Raw genomic sequence first — 22,265 nt, 5'->3', positions numbered from 1 at the left:
GAGCGTTAGTGACACTTACCTTTGTCACTAACGCTTCAGAACGCCCCTACTTCCCACGTTAGAGTTCACGTTAACTAGGTTAACGCGACTTCTAACGTGGTATTGATAGCCATCTCCAATGTTAGTGACAAAGGTGAGTGCACTAACGTTGGCTCATCATCCTTCTTCTCCACGTTAGCTTCCACGTTAATGTAATTAACGTGGCAACTAACGTGGCTCATAGTGGCTCAATCCAACGTTAGTGACAAAGGTGAGTATCACTAACGTTGGTGATTCTTGCTCCCTCCATGTTAGAGTCCACGTTAACTGGGTTTACGTGGCTTTTAACGTTAGCATCATCTTCTTCTTCCATGTTAGAGCTCACGTTAACTAAGTTAACGTGGCTCTTTAACGTGGCCAATTGCCCCTTTTGGAACATTAGTGGCACTTACTTTTACCACTAATGTTGGAGTTTTACTTCTCTTCCACGTTAGCTTCTACGTTAACATAGTTAACGTGGCAACTGACGTGGGCTATGATGGCTCACGAAGGCGTTATTGGAAATCACTTTTCTCATTAACGTTGCAAGCTAGCCTTCATTCCACGTTAGTGGTCACGTTAGCTAGACTAACGTGGCTACTAACGTGGTTCTTCCTTGCTTCCTTTATCCTGAAATCAAGCAATAAAATGCATCAAAGCTCTAATCCAAGTTATGAGACATGCATCATTCAATTTGTCCTTTAATTCATGCATAATTCTCATGAAATCATGTAAAATTTACAATGTTTGCTTGAATTAAGATGTAAGTGATTATTTACCCAAAACTTGCTTATTTCCTAGGAAATTGCATGAAACTACCTTAAAACCATAAAGAAAAGGTCAGTGAAACTGGCCAAAATGCCCTGGCATCACACACATCATGGGCGTGCCACTTGAGTTTTGGGCATGGCACGCAAAGCCAACCACCACCAAGGGGCATGCGACTTGAGAGCTGGGCGTGGCATGCCAAGCCAAGCCAAGGTCTAGGCGTGGCACGCCACTCACATGCCTCTAATGAATGCTTATTTCTTTTAGTTTTCAATTGTAATTTCCTTTTCTTTTTACAATTTTCCATTTCTAGTAATAGGAGTAGCAGAAATACCCTTTGAAGAGTACCAAAAAGGGGCTTAGAACTTTTACTTTACTTCACACTTTACTTTCATCTTCTTCCATCTTTTGTACTCTCTAAACTATGAGTAGCTAAACTCCCTCTCATTGGGGGAGGGAGCTCTGTTGTACTTGATGGATTAATGCTAGTGAATTTCTTCTTCTCTTCATCTCTCTTTGATTTGCTAGAAGGAATTTCGTTCTTCATGCTTAGCATTCAATTATCTTGGAAAAGAGATTGAATGCAAATTGGATTTTATGGGAACCTTGGAAGAGGAAACATGAAATCATGCTTGAAATCCCTTCTCATATTGAGTAGATCTAGGTTTTGGGGTTGGATATGGTGACATTAAATCTACCCAAAAACTTGGATCTATGAGGATGTATGGTAAAATCAGGGAACAAACTTATCTCTCTTCATGAGCAATTAGACCAAGGAATTGGCTGATTATCAAGATTTGAGAGACTGAATTACCAAGGAATTGGGATTCAATCAATCATGATTTCTATGAGGTCAATGAGTGCATGATTGAAGATGAGATGATCTGAAATTAATCTGGAGAAAGCAACATCTCCTAACCTCAATGAATCTTCCCCATTCTTATCTTCCATACTCTTTAAAGCTTTGTTTAATTTCTATCAATGAACCCATTCCCTTTTACAATTCAGTCATTTATATTCTGTCAATTACATTCTAGCAATTTATCTTTATGCTCTTTACTTTCTAGCTCTTTACTGCTCTCTTTATCTTCAAGTCATTTATAATTTTGTCATTTAAATTTCTGCACTCAACACTTGTTCTTCATTAGCTTGACTAAATTTCCCAGTAACTAAAGTTGTTCAATCAATCAATTTGTGTGGGATCGACCTCACTTTGGTGAGTTTTTACTTGACGATAATTCGGTATACTTGCCGAAGGAGTTATTGTAAGTATACAGTAATTTCTAGTCATCACAAATATTTCAAGGCAGCATAATCAGTGAACACAATAACTTTAGATCCAATCAAACAAGATTTAAATTTATCAAAAGCAAAAACCATTGCTAACAATTCCTTCTTAGTTGTTGTATAGTTCTTTTGGACTTCATTGAGAACCATACTCGCATAATAGATCACATGTACTAGCTTGTCTCTCCTTTGTCCTAATACAGCACCAATGGCGAAATCACTAGCATCGCACATTAATTCAAAAGGTAGATTCCAATATGGTGGTGCTATAATAGGTGCAAAGGCAAGTCTACTCTTAAGGTTTTCAAAGGCTAGCATGCATTCTTAATCAAATTTAAAAGGTACAGCAGAGACTAACAAGTTGCTCAAAGGCTTTGCAATCTTAGAAAAGTCTTTAAAGAACCTTCTATAGAACCCAGCATGCCCCAAAAGACTTCTTATTGCCTTGACATTACTTGGTGGTGGTAATGTTTCAATTACCTCCACTTTAGCTCTATCCACTTCTATGCCTTTGTTAGAAATTCGGTGGCCAAGTACTATACCCTCAGTGACCATGAAATGCCACGTTTTCCAATTCAAAACCAAATTAGTCTATTTGCACCTCTTTGGAACTAAGGCAAGATGATGTTAGAAATTAGAAAATAAATTTAAAAAAATTGAGAAGTCATCCATGAAAACCTCTATGAATTTTTCAATCATGTCAGAAAAAATAGACAACATACACCTTTGGAATGTGGCAAGTACATTGCACAATCCAAAGGGCATGCTCCTATAAGCAAAAACACCATATGGACATGTGAAAGAAGTTTTCTCTTGGTCTTTAGGATCTACCACAATTTGGTTGTAACCTAAATAGCCATCCAAGAAGTAATAATAAGCATGTCCTGCTAGTCTTTCCAGCATTTGATCCATGAATGGAAGAGGAAAGCGATCCTTCCTGGTGGCTTCATTGAGCTTCTTATAGTCTATACACATGCGCCAACCAGTCACAATTCTTGTTGGGATCAATTCGTTCTTCTTATTAGGCACCACAGTGACACCACCTTTCTTGGGAATTACCCCTGCTTCCCACAATTTCAACACCTCGTTTTGCACAACCTCTTTCATTGTAGGATTTAATCTTCTCTGTGGTTGAACTAGGGATATTACATCATCTTCTAGAAAGATTTTATGCATGCAAATTAATGGATTAATCCAGTTAAGATCAGAGATAGTCCAACCAATGGCATCTTTGTGGCTCCTAGTTCATACCCTAGACCGAGCGATAAGGGACCGGGTTGCATGAAGAAAAGGGACCGACCTCTTTAAAGGTTGGCCCATTACAGCAAACTCATCACAAAGAGCTCGAAAAATTACCACAGAGGCCCAAGGGGCCTAGAATGAAAAGACCACTGACTACTAGAAAAACGGTTGGCCAAAAACATGATCTCACTCGCAAAAGATAAGATAAAGATAACAAACTTATCTCAAAGAAAGATCGTCAAGAACTACTATAAATACCCTGGAGCACCCAGTTATAACTCATACTCCAATTCTACAAAAAACCTGCCTAAAGCCCGTACTAACTTAAGCATCGGAGTCTCTTGTAGGTACAATGACCCCTCGGTTAATCGAGAACCAGCAGCGCCTCCTACTCCCACAAGTCGGAGACAGCAGCCTTGATCAAACCAGAAGATCTCGTCCGAGATCAAACTCCCAGTTTCAGGTAACCCTCGGAACATTGGCGCCGTTGTCAGGGACCTAGAAGTCATCCCATCGTCATGGCAAACAACCCTCCTACCAACGACCACACCTCTGGATTAGAAAAAGGAACGCCAATAAAGAACACGGATGCTACACCGACCTCCCCGAAGGACGCGCACCACTCCTAGGGAGACAAGCAACCCCAGAGCACATAAATCTTAGATGCCATCTGTGAACAGTAGGATCGCCTCAAACAGCTTGAGCAAGAAGCCAAACAACAACGAAAAGTCGAGCGAGATCCCCGGAGAGAAACAAGACAGCGACGGGAACTGGAAGAAAAACTCCTAAAACTCGAAGCCGACCTGAAAGCTAAAACCACTCGATCCAACCGCGAAATTTGCCCCCACAAGGACCAAGACCCGTTCACGAAGGAAATCATGAAAGCTAAAGTCCCAAAAGACTTCAAAGCTCCCAACATGACCCCATATGACGGTACGTCCAACCCAAGTCATAACCTCAGCAACTTTAGGAGTTGGATGTACCTCACGGATGCCTCAGACGCAACTCGTTGCAAGGCCTTCCCGACCACCCTGACCAAAACGGCAATAAAGTGGTTCGATAGCTTGCCCCTGAGATCGATCACAAGCTTTGACGACCTCACCCAAAAATTCCTAGCCAGGTTCTCCATACAAAAAGACAAAGATAAACATGCTCCAAGCCTGCGAGGATCAAACAGGGAGACCAGAAAAGCCTCCGCAGCTACATGGAAATATTCAATAAAGCATGCCTCGACATACATGACCTCCCCACAGAAGCAGCCCTCATAGGACTCATCAACGATCTATGTTAGGGGCCCTTCAGCCACTCCATATCCAAGAAACACCCCACATCCCTGAATGAGGTGAAAGAACGGGCTGAGAAATATATCAACATAGAGAAAAACTCCTGATTAGGAGAAACCTCCAAAACTAGGTTCTCCTACCCATCTCGGGACAAAGATAAGGAGTCAAAGAAAAAGGAAGATCAATCCACAGAGAGGCCCAGGAAATATTACAACTATACCCCTCTTTGGGTATCCTTAGTGGACGTCTACCGGGAAATATGCAACACAGAAAAGATCCCACCTCCTCGCCTAATTAAACACAAAAGGGGAATAAGTCAGACCGAATACTGCGAATACCACAGGATCTACGGACACCCCACTAATGAGCGCTACGACTTAAAAAATGTCATAGAAAAACTGGCCCGAGAAGAAAGACTAGATCGATTCCTAGCCAACAGAATGGATGAGCCAAAAAAGAGAAGGAGGGATGAAGAGAGCAGACGCACGTTTATATGATCAATGGAGGATTTGCAGGAGGCGGAATCTCCAAATCATCCCACAAAAGACACATTAAAGAAGTATACCATGTCGGAGAAGGGGATAGGTCACCAAAGAAGACGCCGCGGGCATCATCCCTGGGCATGATGATCCCGTGGTCATTACCATCATACTAGCTAATGCCAACCTCCACCGAACACTAGTTGATCAGGGAAGCTCCGCAGACATCCTATTCAAATCCGCCTTCGACAAGCTCGGACTACAAGAAAAGGAGCTCAGAGCATATCCCAACAGCCTGTTCGGGCTAGGAGACGCTCCGATCCAGCACTTCGGGTACATCCCACTACACATGACCTGCGGAAAGAGAACTCGGTCCAGAACACTAAGCATAGACTACATCGTGGTTAACGTGAACTCCGCATACAATGCCCTTATAGGTCGGACGACCCTAAATCAGCTCGCCGCAGTAGTCTCCACTCCACACCTATGCATGAAGTTCCTAACTCCGGAAGGGATAGCCACCATAAAAGTAGACCAAAAGCTCGTGCGACACTGTTATAACGAAAGCCTGAGCCATAAAGGCGACCCCAGAGGAAATGAAGCCAATACTATTGAACTCGAGGGAACCCGGGCTCGAGAAGAATTTCGTCCTCAACCAGAAGGCAAGATCGAAGAGGTCCAAATCGGTGACACCAGAGATAAAACAACAAAAATATGTGCAAACCTAAAAGAAGACCTAAAGGAGCTACTAATAAAAGTCCTAAGGGACAACTCCAACCTCTTCGCATGGAAAGCCGCAGACATGCCCGGCATAAATCTTGGATTAATGTGCCACAAACTAGCAGTGTACCCCGGATCTCGACCAGTGCAACTAAAGTGCAGAAAGCTCGGCCCGGAAAGTTCACAAGTCGTGGAGGAACAAGTACAGGCCTTATTAGAGCAGGGTTCATAAGGGAGGTCAAATACCCACTATGGATGGCCAAAGTCATACTGGTCAAAAAGCCAAATGGAAAGTGGCGGATGTGTGTCGACTACACCGATCTCAACAAAGCCTGCCCAAAAGATCCCTACCCCCTCCCAAATATCGACACCCTAGTCGACGTCTCTTCGGGATACAAGTACTTCTCCTTCATGGACTCCTATTCGGGGTACAACCAGATCCCATTGCATTAACCCGATTAAGAGAAGACCTCGTTCCTAACCCCGAAAGCAAACTACTGCTACATAGTAATGCCGTTCGGACTCAAGAACATGGGGGCTACATATCAGAGGTTGATGAAAAAAGTATTCGCCGACCACATCGGAAAGCTGATGGAAGTCTATGTAGACGACATGCTGGTAAAAACCCAAAGAGAAGAAATGCTACTACCCGACCACGCTGAAGTATTCGGCACCATAAGAAAGCATGTAATGAGACTAAATCCCACAAAATGCACTTTCGCAGTAGAAGCTGGCAAATTCGTAGGGTTCATGCTCACCCAGAGAGGGATTGAGGCAAACCCAGACAAATGCCAAGCTATACTCAACATGAAAAGCCCGACCTGCGTCAAGGAGGTACAGCAGATGAATGGAAGACTAGTAGCACTGTCTAGGTTCCTAGCGGGATTGGCCTTAAGATCTCTCCCTTTCTATGCAACCCTAAGGAAAAAAAATAGGTTCGAATGGACCGCAGAATGCGAACATGCCTTCCAAGATTTCAAAACATCCCTGGGGCAACCACGTATCCTGATCTGACCTCGACAAGGAGAAGAACTGATACTATACCTCACCGTTGGAAGTCGGGTGATAGCGTCAGTGCTAGTCAGAGAGGACGACAACGGACAATGATGAGCGGATAATTTATACGCTTTTTGGCATTGTTTTTAGTATGTTTTTAGTATATTTTAGTTAGTTTTTATTATATTTTTATTAGTTTTTACTTAAAAATCACTCTTTTGGACTTTACTATGATTTTGTGTATTTTTCTGTGATTTCAGGTATTTTCTGGTTGAAATTGAGAGACCTGAGAAAAAATCTGATTCAGAGGCTGAAAAAGGACTGCAGATGCTGTTGGATTCTGACCTCCCTGCACACGAAGTGGATTTTCTGGAGCTACAGAACCCCAATTGGCATGCTCTCAATTGCGTTGAAAAGTAGACATCCTTGGCTTTCCAGCAATATATAATAGTTCATACTTTGCCCGAGATTTGATGGCCCAAACAGGCGTTCCAAGTCAGCTCAAGAATTCTGGCGTTTAACGCCAGAACTGGCACAAAAGCTGGAGTTAAACGCCCAAACTGGCACAAAAGCTGGCGTTTAACTCCAAGAAAAGTCTCTACACATGGAAGCTTCAAAGCTCAGCCCAAGAACACACCAAGTGGGCCCGGAAGTGGATTTCTGCATCATTTACTCATTTCTGTAAACCCTAGGTTACTAGTTTTCTATAAATAGGACCTTTTACTATTGTATTTTCATCTTCGGATCAGTCTTGGTTCTTCTGGTTCCCCCTCTGGGGCCGAAGCCAATGAACACCATTATCACTTATGTATTTTCAATGGTGGAGTTTCTACACATCATAGATTAAGGTGTGGAGCTCTGCTGTTCTTCATGAATTAATGTAATTACTATTGTTCTTCAATTCAATTCACTCCTACTTCTTCTCTAAGATATTAATTCGTTCTTCAACTTGATGAATGTGATGATCCGTGACACTCATCATCATTCTCACCTATGAATACGTGACTGACAACCACCTCTGTTCTATATGCAATCAAGCTTGAATGTGTATCTCTTAGCCTTCTGATTCATGACGCATGGGTGCCTCGCCTGACAACCGAGCTCTCCTTCCATGAAATCAGAGTCTTCGTGGTATAGGCGAGAATCAATTGGCAGCATTCTTGAGATCTGGAAAGTCTAAACCTTGTCTGTGGTATTCCGAGTAGGATCTGGGAAGGGATGACTGTGATGAGCTTCAAACTCGCGAGTGTGGGGCGTGTGACAGACGCAAAAGGATCAATAGATCCTATTCTATTTATTTTCAAAATTTTTTTTAAAAAAAATACAAAAAAAATTTTCTATTTTGTTCTTCAGAATTTTTAAGAATGAATTCTAGAGTTTCATGATAATTTGTTGAAGTCTGGCTGGCTGTAAAGCCATGTCTAAACTTTTGGACCGAAGTTTCAAATTATCATCACAAGAGCTTGTTGATTTTTATCAATTTTGCTGTTGAAAGCAATGATCTGCTAAAGCTTGGCTGGCCATTGGCCATGTCTAGTGTTTTGGACCGGAGCTTTCACTGAAAGCTTGGCTGCCTAGTAAGCCATGTCTAATTCCTAGACCGGAGTCTTAGACTAACATTGCAATGATTCCTGGATTTCTTATTAAAAATTTTGAATCCCTTTATTCTCTTTCTCCCTCAATTTTCGAAAAATCACAAAAAAAATTTTAAAATCATAAAAACAAAAAAATAATTTTATGTCTCTTGTTTGAGTCTAGTGTCTAATTTTAAGTTTGGTGTCAATTGCATGTTTCTATTTTTCTTGCCTTTTTCGAAAAATTCATGCATATGTTCTTCATTGATCTTCAAGTTGTTCTTGATGATTTTATTGGCTCTGATCTTTAAATTCTCTTGTTTTATGTGTTTTGTGGTTTCTCATATGTATTCTCAATTTATTAGTGTCTCTTATAAGAAAATTTTTAAGTTTGGTGTCCTGCATGCATTGTTTGTTTGATTTGAGTTTCCTAAGATTAGTTGTATTTTGATTGTTTCTCATCATTAAAAAATTCAAAAATATTTTTAAAATTGTGTCTTTTGAAGTCAATAATACAGAGAATTGAAGATTCAGAACATTCAGCAGAGGAATTACACAGAAAAAGCTGGGCGTACAAAACGCCCAGTGAAGAAGGAAAACTGGCGTTTAAACGCCAGCCAGGGTACCTGGCTGGGCGTTAAACGCCCAAAAAGGTAGGATTTTGGGCGTTAAACGCCAAAATGGATACCATTCTGGGCGTTTAACGCCAGAAGGACACTAGAGGGAAGATTTTGTTTTTAATTCAAATCTTTTTCAAATCTTCATAATTTTTCAAAATCAAATCTTTCTCAAATCATATCTTTTCAATTATATCTCTTTCAAAATCAATTTCTTTCCATTTTATAATTTTTACTATTTTCAAAAATCCTTGCAACAATTAATGATTTAATTCAAAATTTTCAAGTTGTTACTTGCCTATTAAGAAAGGATCAAATTTTAAATTCTCGAATCATATCTTCTAATTTCTTGTTAGTCAAGTAATCAACTTTAATTTTAAAACCTTTTATTTTTGTTTCTCAATCACATCTTCTCAATCATATCTTTTCAAACACATCTTTTTCATAAATGATTTTCAATCATATCTTTTTTTATTTCTAATTTCAAAATCTTTTTCAAAAATCACTTAATTTCTTTCCCAATCTTAATTTTCGAAAATCTCAATCAAATTTTCAAACTTCTTTTTATTATTTCAAAATCTTTTTAAGTTAATTTCGAAAATTCTTCCCCTCTTCTCACATCCTTCTATTTAAAGGACTAACACTCCTCCATTATCAACAACTCGAACTATGTCCCTCTTGATAAGTTCGAATTCTCTCTTCTCTACCTCCTCCTTCTATTCTTTTTTTTTCCTCTGACACATCAAGGAATCTCTATACTGTAACACAGAGGATTCCATACTTTCTTCTTCTCTTTCATATGAGCAGGAGCAAAGACAAAGGCATTCTTGTTAAAGCTGATTCTGAACCTGAAAGAACCTTGAAGAGAAAGCTAAGAGAAGCTAAAGTACAAATCTCTGTAGAGGGCCTAACAGAGCTTTTCAAAGAAGAAGAAGCCATGGTAGCCGAAAACAACAACAATGCCAACAATGCAAGGAAGGTGCTTGGTGACTTTACTGCACCTACTCCCGACTTCTATGGGAGAAGCATCTCAATCCCTGCCATTGGAGCAAACAACTTTGAGCTTAAGCCTCAATTAGTTTCTCTAATGCAACAAAATTGCAAGTTTCATGGACTTCCATTGGAGGATCCTCATCAGTTTTTAGCTGAATTCTTGTAAATCTGTGACACTGTCAAGACCAATGGGGTTGACCCTGAGGTCTACAGACTTATGCTTTTTCCCTTTGCTGTAAGAGACAGAGCTAAGATATTGTTGGATTCACAACCTAAGAAAAGCCTGAACTCTTGGGAAAAGCTAGTCAATGCCTTCTTGGCAAAATTTTTTCCACCTCAAAAATTGAGTAAGCTTAGAGTGGAAGTCCAAACCTTCAGACAAAAGGAAGGTGAATCCCTCTACGAAGCTTGGGAAAGATACAAGCAATTGATCAGAAGGTGTCCTTCTGACATGCTTTCAGAATGGAGCATCATAGGTATCTTCTATGATGGTCTGTCTGAACTGTCCAAGATGTCATTGGACAGCTCTGTTGGAGGATCTCTTCATCTAAAGAAGACGCCTGCAGAAGCTCAGAAACTCATTAAAATGGTTGTAAATAACCAATTCATGTACACTTCTGAAAGGAATCCTGTAAATAATGGGACAAATCAGAAGAAAGGAGTTCTTGAAATTGATACTCTGAATGCCATATTGGCTCAGAATAAAATATTGACCCAACAAGTTAATATGATCTCTTAGAGTCTGTCTGGCATACAAGCTGCATTAGGCAGTGCTAAGGAAGCATCTTCTGAAGAAGAAGCCTATGACCCTGAGAACCCTGCAATGGAAGAGGTGAATTACATGGGAGAACCCTATGGAAACACCTATAACCCTTCATGGAGAAATCATCCAAATTTCTCATGGAAGAATCAACAGAGACCTCAACAAGGTTTCAACAACAGTAATGGTGGAAGAAACAGGTTTAGCAATAGCAAGCCTTTTCCATCATCTTCTCAGCAACAGATAGAGAATTCTAAGCAGAGCCACTCTGACTTAGCAACCATTGTCTCTGATCTAATCAAAACCACTCAAAGTTTTATGACTGAAACAAGGTCCTCTATTAGAAATCTAGAGGCATAAGTGGGTCAGCTGAGTAAGAAAGTTACTGAACTCCCTCCTAGTACTCTCTCAAGCAATACAGAAGAGAATCCAAAGAGAGAGTGCAAGGCCATAAACACGTCAGACATGGCCAAACCTGGAGAGGAGGAAGAGGCAGTGATCTCCACTGAGAAAGACCTCAATGGATGTCTACTGGCCTCCATGGAGTTCCCTAATGAGGACCCATGGGAATATGAGGCTCATACAGAGACCATAGAGATTCCATTGAATTTACTTTTGCCATTCATGAGCTCTGATGAGTATTCTTCCTCTGAAGAGGATGAAGATGTTACTGAAGAGCAAGTTGCCAAGTACCTTGGAGCAATCATGAAGTTAAATGCCAAGTTATTTGGTAATGAGACTTGGGAGGATGAACCTCCATTGCTCATCAAAGAACTGGATGACTTGACTAGGAAGAGATTACCTCAAAAGAGACAAGATCCTGGAAAATTCTAAATCCCTTGTACCATAGGCACCATGACTTTTGAGAAAGCTCTGTGTGACCTAGGGTCAAGTATAAACCTCATGCCTCTCTCTGTAATGGAGAAGCTAGGGATCATTGAGGTACAAGCTGCAAAAATCTCACTAGAGATGGTAGACAATTCAAGAAAACAAGCTTATGGACTTGTAGAAGATGTCTTGGTAAAGGTTGAAGGCCACTACGTCCCTGCTGATTTCATAATCCTAGAGACTGGGAAGTGTATGGATGAATCCATCATCCTTGGCAGACCCTTCCTAGCCAAAGCAAAAGCTGTGATTGATGTTGACAGAGGAGAATTGATCATTCAAGTGAATGATGACTCCCTTGTGTTTAAAGCTCAAGGACCTCCTTCTGTAGTCATGGAGAGGAAGAATGAAAAGCTTTTCTCAATACAGAGTCAAACAGAGCCCCCACATTCAAACTTTAAGTTTGGTGTTGGGAGGTCCCAACAATGCTCTGAATATCTGTGAGGCTCCATGAGAGCCCACTGTCAAGCTATTGACATTAAAAAAGCGCTTGTTGGGAGGCAACCCAATCTATTACTTATCTATGTTAAATTTCTATTTTCTATTGTTATTTTATGTTTTATATAGGTTGATGATCATGTGAAGTCACAAAAACAACTGAAAAAGCAAAAACAGAATGAAAAACAGCATTAAAAATAGAACACCCTGGAGGAGAAGCCTACTGGCGTTTAAATGCCAGTAAAGGTAGCAGAATGGGCGTTAAACGCCCAGCCTGGCACCATTCTGGGCGTTTAACGCCAGAAATGGGCACAGAGCTGGCGTTTAACGCCAGAAAAGGGCAAGAAGCTGGCGTTTAACGCCAGAAATGGGCAGCAACCTGGTGTTTAACGCTAGGATTGGCAGAAAGGGGCGTTTTGCACGCCACCTGGTGCAGGGATGAGAAATTCTTGACACCTCAGGATCTGTGGACCCCACAGGACCCCCACCTACCTCATCTCTCTCTCCTTTCTTCATCCATTCATCAATCACCTCAATACCTCTTCCCCAAAAACCCCTCACCTATCAAACCCTACCCCTCTCTCCACCCTATATAAACTTATCTTCACTCCTTCATTTTCACACAACCTAAACACTACTTCTCCCCCTTGGCCGAAACACTAACCCCCCTCCATCTCCTCTATTTCTTCTTCTTCTACTCTTTTCTTTCTTCTTTTGCTCGAGGACGAGCAAATCTTCTAAGTTTGGTGTGGTAAAAGCGTTGCTTTTTGTTTTTTCATAACCATTAATGGCACCAAAGGCCGGAGAAACCTCTAGAAAGAGGAAAGAGAAGGCAAAAGCTTCTACCTTCGAGTCATGGGAGATGGAGAGATTCATCTCAAGGGTGCATCAAGACCACTTCCATGAAGTTGTGGCCAAGAACAAGGTGATCCCCGAGGTCCCCTTCAAGCTCAAAAAAAAGGATCAACTTTGATCAAAGGTTGGAACAAGTCCTCATCGACATTTGTGAAGAGGGCGCTCAATGGAAGAGAGATTCAAGAGGGAAGCCGGTTCAACTAAGAGGGCATGACCTCAAGCCCATCACTAAGAAAAGGATGGAGCAAACAAGAGAACCTCACCAAGAGCATGAGGAAATTCTTCATCATGAAATCCCTGAGATGCCTCAAGGGATGCATTTTCCTCCACAAAACTATTGGGAGCAAATCAACACCTCCCTAGGAGAATTAGGTTCCAATATGGGACAACTAAGGGTAGAGCACCAAGAGCATTCCATCCTCCTCAATGAAATTAGAGAAGACCAAAGAACCATGAGGGAGGAGCAACAAAGGCAAAGAAGATACATTGAGGAACTCAAGCACTCCATAAGATCTTCAAGAGGAAGAACAAGCCGCCATCACTAAGGTGGACCCGTTCTTTAATTTCCTTGTTCTTTAGTTTCTATTTTTCGAAAAATATGTTTTATGTGTTATTTATGTTTGTGTCTTTATTACATGATCATTAGTGTCTTAGTGTCTATGCCTTAAAGCTATGAATGTCCTATGAATCCATCACCTTTCTTAAAAGAAAAATGTTTTAACCACAAAAGAACAAGAAGTACATGATTTTGAATTCATCCTTGAAACTAGTTTAATTATTTTGATGTGTTGACAATACTTTTTGTTTTCTGAATGAATGCTTGAACAGTGCATATGTCTTTTGAATTTGTTGTTTATGAATGTTAAAATTGTTGGCTCTTGAAAGAATGATGGAAAAGGAGAAATGTTATTGATAATCTGAAAAATCATAAAATTGATTCTAGAAGCAAGAAAAAGCAGTGAATATAAAGCTTGCAAAAAAAAAAGAGGCGAAAATAAATAAAAGAAAAAGAAAGAAAAAAAAGAGCAAGCAGAAAAAGCCAATAGCCCTTAAAACCAAAAGGCAACGGTAATAAAAAGGATCCAAGGCTTTGAGCATCAGTGGATAGGAGGGCCCACAGGAGTAAATCCTGGCCTAAGCGGCTAAACCAAGCTGTCCCTAACCATGTGCTTGTGGCGTGAAGGTGTCAAGTGAAAACTTGAGACTGAGTGGTTAAAGTCGTGATCCAAAGCAAAAAGAGTGTGCTTAAGAACCCTGGACACCTCTAATTGGGGACTCTAGCAAAGCTGAGTCACAATCTGAAAAGGTTCACCCAGTCATGTGTCTGTGGCATTTATGTATCCGGTGGTAATACTGGAAAACAAAGTGCTTAGGGCCACGGCCAAGACTCATAAAGTAGCTGTGTTCAAGAATCAACATACTTAACTAGGAGAATCAATAACACAATCTGAATTCTGAGTTCCTATAGATGCCAATCAATCTAAACTTCAAAGGATAAAGTGAGATGCCAAAACTATTTAGAGGCAAAAAGCTACTAGTCCCGCTCATCTAATTGGAGCTAAGTTTCATTGATAGTTTGGAATTTATAGTATATTCTCTTCTTTTTATCCTATTTGATTTTCAGTTGCTTGGGGACAAGCAACAATTTAAGTTTGGTGTTGTGATGAGCGGATAATTTATACGCTTTTTGGCATTGTTTTTAGTATGTTTTTAGTATATTTTAGTTAGTTTTTATTATATTTTTATTAGTTTTTATTTAAAAATCACTCGTCTGGACTTAACTATGAGTTTGTGTGTTTTTCTGTGATTTCAGGTATTTTCTGGCTGAAATTGAGGGACCTGAGCAAAAATCTGATTCAGAGGCTGAAAAAGGACTACAGATGCTGTTGGATTCTGACCTCCCTGCACTCGAAGTGGATTTTCTGGAGCTATAGAACCCCAATTGGCACGCTCGCAATTGCGTTGGAAAGTAGACATCCTTGACTTTCCAGCAATATATAATAGTCCATACTTTGCCCGAGATTTGATGGCCCAAACAGACATTCCTAGTCAGCTCAGGAATTTTGGCATTTAACACCAGAACTGGCATAAAAGCTGGAGTTAAACGCCCAAACTGGCACAAAAGCTGGAGTTAAACGCCCAAACTGGCACAAAAGCTGGCGTTTAACTCCAAGAAAAGTCTCTACATATGGAAGCTTCAATACTCAGCCCAAGCACACACCAAGTGGGCCCGGAAGTGGATTTCTGCATCATTTACTCATTTCTGTAAACCCTAGGTTACTAGTTTTCTATAAATAGGACCTTTTACTATTGTATTTTCATCTTCGAATCAGTCTTGGTTCTTCTGGTTCCCCCTCTGGGGCCGAAGCCAATGAACACAATTATCACTTATGTATTTTCAATGGTGGAGTTTCTACACATCATAGATTAAGGTGTGGAGCTCTGCTGTTCTTCATGAATTAATGCAATTACTATTGTTCTTCTATTCAATTCACTCCTACTTCTTCTCTAAGATATTAATTCGTTCTTCAACTTGATGAATGTGATTATCCGTGACACTCATCATCATTCTTACCTATGAATACGTGACTGACAACCACCTCTGTTCTACATGCAATCAAGCTTGAATGTGTATCTGTTAGCCTTCTGATTCATGACGCATGGGTGCCTCGCCTGACAACCGAGCTCTCCTTCCATGAAATCAGAGTCTTCATGGTATAGGCGAGAATCAATTGACAGCATCCTTGAGATCCGGAAAGTCTAAACCTTGTCTGTGGTATTCCGAGTAGGATCTGGGAAGGGATGACTGTGACGAGCTTCAAACTCGCGAGTGTGGGGCGTGTGACAGACGCAAAAGGATCAATGGATCCTATTCCGACATAATCGAGAACCAACAGCTGATTAGCCGATGTGGTGATAGCACATCAGGACCATTTTCACTGAGAGGACGGGAGGAAGCCATTGACAACAGTGAAACCCAACATAAGCTTGCCATGGAAGGGAGTATGAATGATTAGATGAAGACAATAGGAAAGCAGAAGTTCAAGAGGAACAAGCATCTTCATACGCTTATCTGAAATTCTCACCAATGAATTACATAAGTATCTCTATCCTATTTTATATTTTATTTATCTTTTAATTATCAATTCTCCATACCCATTTGAATCTGCCTGACTGAGATTTACAAGATAACCATAGGTTGCTTCAAGCCAATAATCTCCGTGGGATCGACCCTTACTCACGTAAGGTATTACTTGGACGACCCAGTGCACTTGCTGGTTAGTTGTGCGGAATTGTGACAAAGTGTGATTCACGTTTGAGAGCTCCAAGTCTTTGGCGCCATTGTTGATGATCACAATTTCGTGCACCAGACAACAACCCATCTACTTTGTCAGCAAGGCTTTACAAGGGGCTGAACTAAACTACCAAAAGATAGAAAAGTTCGCTTACGCCCTCAAACATACTTCCCGACAGCTTCGACCATACTTTCAAGCCCACACCATCAGAATACGGACCAACCAACCCATGAAAGGCATCCTACAGAAAATCAACTTGGCTGAAAGAATCCTACAATGGACAGTTAAGCTGTCCGAATTCGACCTCAAGTACAAAGTTCGGACGGCCATCAAGTCCCAGTAGCTGGCTAACTTCGTCGCAGAGTACACTGAAACTCCAAGAACCCCTATCGACTGGAACCTCTACGTTGACGGCTCTTCAAACAAAGTCGAGAGTGGAGCAGGTGTTGTCCTGGAAAGCGACCAAGGGACCCAACTCGAACTCTCCTTAAGGTTCGAGTTCCCTGCCTCAAATAATCAAGCCAAGTATGAAGACCTATTGGCTTGTTTGAAGCTGCCTAGAGAAGTCGGAGCCCAAAAGCTTACCATCTTAAGCAATTCACAAGTAGTCACCTCACAAATAGAAGGAAGCTACCAGGCAAAGGATCCCACCATTAAAAAATACCTAGACAAAACCAGAGAATAGCTCGGGAAATTCATGGGATATGAGATCTAACATATACCTCGGGAACAGAATGCCCGAGCTGACGCACTTTCAAAATTAGCCAGCACCAAATCAGGGGGCAATATTAGAAGCCTCATCCAAGAAACTCTACAAAACCCATCAACCTCAGAAGAAGAGAAGGTCTTAAACATATCATACCAGATCCAAGGGTGGATTGGCCCCCATAATTAACTAGCTCAAGTCCAAAACACTCCCCACAGATAAAAGGGAGGCAAAAAAGCTCATACGAGAGGCACAATATTACACCATAGTTGCACGACGTCCTATATAGAAGAGGGATCTCAACACCCCTCCTAAAATGAGTCACAACTTCCGCCACAAAGGAAGTCCTAGAAGAAGTCCACAGCGGCATGTGTGGCAATCACCTTGGGGCATGAGTGATAAACCCCATTTTTAGGGTTTATCTTGCGTTGAATTTAGAGGGTATTGTCAACTTTTCTCCCATGTATCCAATGAAATAGCATGGTTTTGTAAATTCTTTTTTAATTGTGCTTAAGAGTGAAAACATGCTTTTTAGGACTTAAAATAGCTAAATTTAATTCACCTTGATTCTATTAGATGCCTTGATATGTTTGCTAAGTGATTTCAGGTTTAGGAGGTAAAGATTGGATCAAGGGAATGAAGAAAAAGCATATAGAAATGGAGAACTCATGAAGAAATGAAGGAATCGTAAAGTTGTCAAGCCTGACCTCTTCTCACTTAATCGACCATAACTTGAGCCATAGAGGTCCAAATGAGGCGGTTCTAGTTGCGTTGGAAAGCTAACATCCGGGGCTTTAAAATGATATAAGATTGGCCATAGTTGCATCACGTATAGGGGTGCGTACGTGCACTATACCCGTACACGCCGATGCTGCACGTGACTTTTTAAAATGCAACTCCTGGCCAGCGATTTTAGAAGCCTTGTGGGCCCAATCCAACTCATTTCTAATGCTATTTAAGCCAAGGATTGAAGGAGAATGAGGATACTTTTCATCATTAGCTTTAGTTTAGTTTTAGAAGTAGTTAGAGTTAGTTTCTAGAGAGAGAAGCTCTCACTTCTCTCTAGAATTAGGATTAGGTTTAGGTCAATAATCTTAGATCTAGGTTTTAATTCTTGCTTTCATCTACTTCTACCTTTCAATTCTTTGTTGTTACATTCATTATTCTTCCATTCTTTTGTTGCAATTTCCTTTATGATTGTTCCTATACTTTGTTGTAGATCTACTCTTGTTCCTTCTCTTTTTCTTCAATTCAAATTGAGGTAATTCATGATAATTGTGCTTTCTTTGGTTTTCTATTATTGATCTCTTGCTTTTGTAGTTGTAGTTCTCTTTAATCCTTGCAATTTATGTTGTTTACCTTTATTGCCTTTTCTGTGTTTGTTGAAATGCCTCTTCTAGATATGAGTTAGATTTTGTTCCTATTGGCCTAGGTAGAGTAATTAGTGATACTTGAGTTATCAAACTCTTTTGTTGATTGATAATTAGAGATTGCTAATTGACTTGGATACCACTAAAGCTAGTCTTTCCTTAGGAGTTGGCTAGGACTTGTGGAATCAAGTTAATTCATCCACTTGACTTTCCTCCATGGTTAGAGGTTAACTAAGTGGGAGCAATGAACAATCCTCATCACAATTGATAAGGATAACTAGAATGGGATTTCTAGTTCTCATACCTTGCCAAGAGCCTTCTTAGTTGTTAGTTTATTTCTCTTGCAATTTACATTTCTTGTCTCTTATCTCAAAACCCCAAAACATACTCCATAACCAATAATTAGACACTTTATTGCAATTCCTAGGGAGAATGACCCGAGGTTTAAATACTTCAGTTTATAATTTTAGGGGTTTGTACTTGTGACAAACAATCTTTTGTATGAAAGGATTATTGCTTGGTTTAGAAACTATACTTACAACGAGATTTCATTTGTGAAATTCTAGACCACACAAAAATCCAATCATCAATGAGCTCTATCCAAAAAGGTACTTTGAGCCGGCTTTTACTGGCCGACCTTACAGAAGGAAGCAATAGAGTTTGTCAAAACATGCCCCCCATGCTAGAAGCACGCCAACTTTCATATTGCCCCACCTCAGGAACTCATCTGTGCCACTTCACCCTGGCCATTCGCAAAGTGGGGGCTCAACCTTCTTGGACCATTTCCCCAAGGATCAGGGCAAGTCAAATTCCTCATTGTACGAATAGATTACTTTACAAAGTGGATCGAGGCAGAGCCATTGGCTGCCGCCACCGCCCAAATAAGTCGGAAGTTCCTATACAGAAATATTGTCACAAGGTTTGGGGTCCTCTGCTCAATCACCATGGACAATGGTACTCAGTTCACCGACACGAGCTTCAAGAACCTGGTAGCTGATTGATGTGGCAGAAAAATCACCGATTAAAAGTTTATAGAGAAAACAGCATTGCAAGTATAGCTCTTAACCAACGAAGATTCCGCGTATCAATTTAAAAGAGTTGTCACGAAATTTAGAAATAAAAATACTGGGAGTATGAGTCCCAGGTCGTCTCCCAACGAGTTGCAGAGAGAATGCTAATTTATTAATTAGGGGTTTTCAAGAGAGTTGAGTTGAATGATGAACAATTAAATAGTTGTAAATTAAAGAAATAAAAACTAAGAATGATTATTAATATTCTAAGTAAAAAGGCCTTGATTGGGGGAATGATCCATTAGAAGTTCTATCCTTGCTGGGATCTCTTAGGTGTAGTATCAAAAAGGTTGTTGTTTTCACTTAGTTAACCCTTACTAAATAAAGGAAAGTCAAGTGATTGAGCTAACTCTTATTCACAAATCCTAGTCCTCTCCCTTGGGAAGGTCTAGCGTTAGTAAATATAGAACTAGCCAACAACTTCCAGTTTAATCTTCACCTAAGCCTTCCAACTCAAGTGTCTCCTCTTAATCAACCCCCATGTCAAGTAGGGAATCTACTCCATGGTCATGAATATAATACTCAGAAAAATATAAGAAGAAAACATAATAAATTAAATAAAATAGAGATTAAAAATTAATTAAAAATAAAAGTAATCCTCTGTATCAACAATCTATGAAAATAATTCAACTACCACTTTAAACAAGAATTAAGAATATGGAATAAATAAAAGAGCAAGTAAGGAAACAAACTAGAATAGTATCTTCAACGGAGGTGATGACTCTTCAATATCCAAATCAAAAAGCATAGAACTAATAAACTATGAATGTAAAGTGAACCTAGAGGAATAGTAGTTTCTCTCTAGATTCAGATCTAAAATCCTAAAACTATCCTAATGAGAATGTGTTGATATTGTGTCTTGAGTCTCTGCATGTTCCCTGGCTTTATTCTGTGTTTCTGGGCCGAAAACTGGGTCAAAACGCGGCCTAAAATCGCCCCCAGCGTTTACTGTTATTTCTGCAGATCGCGCATGTCACCCGTATGCGTCGGTCACGCGTGCGCGTCATTCAGCGATTTTTCTTGTCACGCGTCTGCATCGTCCATGCGTGCGCGTCATTCGTGTAGACTCTATTCCGCGCGTGCGCGTCAGGCATGCGCACGCATCGCTGCGATTTTTCTCCATTCCGCGCGCTCGCGTCGATGCTCGCTAGTTATCTCCTTAGTTTCTTGTGTTCCTTCCATCTTTGCAAGCTTCCTCTCCATTCTCTAAGCCATTCCTACCCTATGAAGCCTGAAACATTGAACACATGGATCACGGCATCAAATGGCATAAAGGAGAATTGAAATACACAAATCAAAGCTCTCTAGGAAGCAAGTTTTCAACCATAGAACAAACTTAGGAAGGGATTGTAAAATCATGCAGTTCATATGAATAAGTAGGTAAAGACTTGATGAAACCATTCAATTAAACACAAGATAAACCATAAAATAGTGGTTTATCACTGATCTGAAAATCAAGCACCAGTTCACCTTAGGCGGAAGCCGCCAACAATGTCATATTGGCCGACTTAAAACGTCGACTGCAGTACGCAAAAAGAGCCTGGGCTGAAGAGCTCCCGCAAGTCCTATGGGCATACCAGACAACGCCATACTCCACCACCTAGGAGTCACCCTTCCGACTTGCTTACAGAATTCTGAGGGTTACCTGAAACTATAGGTCGATCTCGGACGAGATCTTCTGTACTGATCAGAGATGACGGATCCGGCTTGTGCGTGGCGGCCGGAGCTGTCATGTCCGACTTGTTAGACAGGCAATGCTGCTGATCCTTTGTCACCAGAGGGTTGTGGTACCTGCAAGGGACTCCAATGCTTAAGTTAGCAAGGGTATTAAGCAGGTTTTTAGTAGAATCCGAGTATGAGTTATACCTGGGTGCTCCAGTGTATTTATAATAGCGTGGAGTGACCTTTTTGGAGATAAGATAGTTATCTTATCTTATCTTTGAGTGAGGTTATCTTATCTTTGAGGGAACCGCCTTTATCTCTCTAGGCTTCGGGCTGCCTTTAGATTTGGGTCGTGTTCCTCTTTCTTGGGCCTTCTTGGGCCTCTGTAGTGATTTGGCCGACCTCCTTTCATAAAGAGGTCGGGTAGTCCTGATCTGAACAGGTTGGTCGATTTGTCGTTGATCCGCCCAGGTCGTATAGCTCGACCCAGGGCATGAACAGTGCCCCTGCTCCGAGCTCGGTCTTTCCCTTGAGGTCGTGCCTTTTGCTAGACTTCGATATTTTTATTTGGAAAAGTCAAGCTCGAGCATTTTGTCGAACTCGTCGTAGAGCTTTTATTTGGTAGTTTGAATGCGGAACGTTTTCCTCTCTCCTCTTTTAATGGTATGTGCGTTTTGTTCTCCGTGCCTTTTCTTGGAAACGTGCGAGGGTTTTTAAAGACTCATTTAGTTCCTCTTTGGCCCTTTCTTCTGCTTCCCTCTTCGTATCTTTTGAATTTTGCAAAGCTTCAGTTTTTCTCTCTTTGCTTTTCCTTCTCTAACTGTTGACGCTTTACCTTTTCGTTTCTCAAGCTCCTTCATCTTCATGCTTCGCAGCCTCTTCGTTGCCTTCTTTTGTCATCTACTTCAGGTTGGTTTTCTTCTTCTCCTTTTTACGCTCTTTCCTTTTAAAGTTCTGTTTGGTCATGAAAAGCTTTGATCTTGCTTGTATTTGTGTTGGAAAGTTTGAATCTTTTCTCTGTTTTTGTTGCTTCTGATTGCTGCCGTAATGCGTGCTCTAAGAGTCTTTTTATTGAATCTTGGCGTATTTCTTGATAGGTGACGCTTTTAGGGTTTTGCATGTAGCTACCATTTCTGCTTTGTATCTTCGGTTTTTTGTTGATTCCCAAAAAAGGTTTCTTTTTGGCTTGCGTTGATGTATAATAGTTCTCTGTGTAGAAAGGTGATTTTGATAGCTTTTTGGTTTG

The sequence above is a fragment of the Arachis ipaensis genome, chromosome B09, assembly GCF_000816755.2.
Source record: "Arachis ipaensis cultivar K30076 chromosome B09, Araip1.1, whole genome shotgun sequence".
Lineage (NCBI taxonomy): Eukaryota > Viridiplantae > Streptophyta > Magnoliopsida > Fabales > Fabaceae > Arachis > Arachis ipaensis.
This window is presented reverse-complemented; position numbering follows the sequence as displayed.